Source organism: Coturnix japonica, chromosome 1, assembly GCF_001577835.2.
Source record: "Coturnix japonica isolate 7356 chromosome 1, Coturnix japonica 2.1, whole genome shotgun sequence".
Lineage (NCBI taxonomy): Eukaryota > Metazoa > Chordata > Aves > Galliformes > Phasianidae > Coturnix > Coturnix japonica.
In genome coordinates, this window is record NC_029516.1 from 115,583,097 (window position 1) to 115,586,529 (window position 3,433).

Sequence of the window (3,433 nt, forward strand, 5' to 3'; positions counted from 1 at the left end):
GGAAGGAAGGAAGGAAGGAAGGAAGGAAGGAAGGAAGGAAGGAAGGAAGGAGGGAGAGAGAGACTGAGGGAGGGAGGGATAGATGGAGGGACACATGGAGGGAAAAGATGTGTAGTTGTGTACCTTTCTGCCTGATAAGTGGAGCTGAACTGGCTCTTCCAGGAATGTTAACTATTGAAAAGTCTATGAGCGAAAAAGAAAGTACAGAGTAACCTGGAATAAGGTCTGACAGCAGAAGCACCTCTTCCAACAGTAGTGAAAAGTTAAGCTTACCTTAATATTTCATCAGACTTTGCTCTGTGAGTAATTTGGAAGAAAAAAAAAAGAAAAATCTCTCAGAATACAGTGAGATTTTTGTATTACATAATACATATATATATAATATTATATGTATATATATATATATATATATATATATATAACCATAGGTAGTGATCCTGAGCAGAAGACCGCTCTATGTGAAGAAGTTGGTGGTCCAACTCATGGTTAACCTAAGCAGGATCAGGCATCCCGTTCTGTGCTATGCTGCACCATGCTGCATGAACAGTGTGTCTTTCTGGTCTGTGTTGTGCTGTGCAAATTCCTTGACCACAGCTGATTTCCTGAAACAGAGGAGCTGACAAGCAGCTACCACTTTGTTCTGGTGGTAGTCTACTACTGGCACGGCCTTGCCTTTATGTAACAGTGTATTAAGTGGTTCTTGTAAGAACAACCTTTCATTTGACTGTAAAAATCGTGTGTAGAGTTGTTTTATTCTAAAAAATAACTAGAATGGCCAAAGTGGGGTAACCCTTCCTGGAACAGAGCCTACACAGCATGCTGTACCCTAATTAGAGACAAAATCAGCACTGAACAACTCAGAGCTGCCAGCATCAGAAGGGAGATAATACTACCTATCCTAAAAGGTTACCGTCTTTTTATATTGTTAGTTTTAGCACATGCCATTTTAGGCAATACCTGGCAGACTGCCTGCCTCACTGAGATGATAATGAGCCAGTACCTCCCAGAGCAAAGCACCATTGATAGCACTCTTGATAGCATGTAAGCTGTACCACCTAATGATCATTCTAGTGAAGAAATGTAATAATTACAAAAGCCAGAGATATTATTCAGACAAGTTATCTTTCACAAAAGTTCTCATTGTTTTCCAGAAAGCATGGCTTAATTTCAGATTCTCTAGACTATAAACAAGGAGCTATTTGAGCTGAATTTGTAGAAGCTTTCAAAGGCCAGAGGAATTTATCTAGGTTTTTCCTCATGTTGCAGATGACTTGAAGATTTGCCCTTAATTAGGCTGTCTCCCTGTCTCTCTCAAACTTGCACACACAAAAAAATAAAAAATTGTGCTGTACCTTTGTAATCTCAATACACTGACACACAACTGCATTTAATAGCAATTAAGCTAACAAAAATGAGAAAAGTGTCTCAAAGGCATTTCTTTTCTCCTCATTAGTGAGTATTTTGAGTACTCTGGGGAGCACTCTAAGACACACACTTATAACAAAAGTCTTCCTGGCCCTGGCACCTCATGCTGTATGTCATGCTGCTCCATTAATCATTGTGTTTCAGCTCGTATAAATTATCTGTTCTTATGCTGAGAGAGAGGGTTAAAGGTTTGCAAAGAGTTAAATCAAGAGGAGGCATGAGGTGAAAACCTGAATATGTGTCAATTAATGTATCTACAATAAAAGATATTGGGGACTAGCGAATTTTCTTTGTTGTGAACCTTTCTTGGTATTTGAGACTTCATTCTGTGTGTATTTGAACTATGTGGAGCCAAGCCTTTAAAACAAAATGTATCCTGTTACAGTTTCCTCTAAGAGCTTCCAGTTCCACTCTTAAACTGTTAGGCAACATTTAAGAGTTTTCAGTTCATCCAGTTAAACTTTTAGAAAAGAACTATTATTAGAATAAAAATAGTCCAAGTGATTCATACGGAATGTCGGTGAAGCTGACAGAGATTCCCAGCTCATTTAAAAAAAAAAAAAAAAAGAATAATAATAATAAGAAACAGGCTTTTTTACATAATCAGGCACAGAAATGCCAAAAGGCATGGGGTTTGTTAGCTAAGAGGTTCCAAAGATATATATATATATATATTTCATATCTGATTAACCTCATGTAAAACAAAGCAACACATAAATATACAAAACATAGGAAGCAAAATAACTTGACCACGGGAGACTTGCTGAACAAAGATTTGTTTGAGCCCTTCCTGGATGAAGATTTCTTCATCTTTCTTGACATATCCGGTCAGTTAAATTCAATTACTGGAGATTAGAATCGAGCTTTTTGGTACTACATGGATTTTCTTCAAAGTGAAGAAAGCAAAAATTAACACTAATTACAGATGTCAGACCATTCCTGAGAGGAAAACGCATCTCAGAGTGATTTCTTACATTGTGTCATACTGACTATTACTTGGGTTTAGACACAATTACTATGTTCTTTCAGTAGAAGTAATTAAATTGAAGTTGATAAGTCTAAATATACTGTAAGGTTTCCCTAAATATAGACTGAAACATGAAGATCTGGTCCTGGGTAAAGGAAAAACAAAATGATTAAAGACTGCCTCCCATTCAACAGGAGACAATTAGACTGTGGCTTCCTCATTATTATAGCCATTCTGTGAGATGTTGTTGCTTATGTCAAGTTTATAACAGCCTGGATCACTAATGATTTACTACAAAAGTAACCTGATTTCATTCTGGTCAGAATGGCTAATGGTATAATAATCTGTTTTCTGTCTTCACGTAGAACAAATGGCCAGATAAATACCTCAGAATTAAGTGATTATATCAAGTTAATTATAAATTTGGGGCAATATTCTACACTTTATTTCTTTAAAGGTGCATATCCTGATATGCATACATACATTGGCATACTCTCATAATTTAGGTATGTGTATATAATGCTCATGTTTGTATATGTGCATTCTCCATGTGTATACATAAACATAGACATGTACATACATAATTTTTTTATGCACTCTCCTTCAGGGGCTCAGTTACTGCCTTTCCTAGAAAAGGAGTATCTTCCAGTATAACATTGAATAGTCTGTCTTCATTCCTTTCAGCTACTCCAGCATTTTAGAAAGCTATAATTCAGTTGCAGATGCTGCAGTGAAAATAGCAAATTTTTCAATGCTTTGATCATAATCTCAGGAAAACTCTCAGCTCTGGAAGACTCCTACCTTATGTTCTGCCAGCAAGATTCAGAGAAGATGCTGGCAGTAGCACTTTCCTGATGTTATGTGAATGAGATTTACAATCCACAAAAAGAAAAGAGATTTTAATAAAATCCAGTTTGATTTTCTTTGGCTTAATAATAAAACAGAAGATCTGGTGAGGAGCACACTTCAAAGCTTTTTTCAAATTTAAAAATATGGTTTTTTAAATGGTATCAATATCATAGAATCTTAGAATCTTAGAAT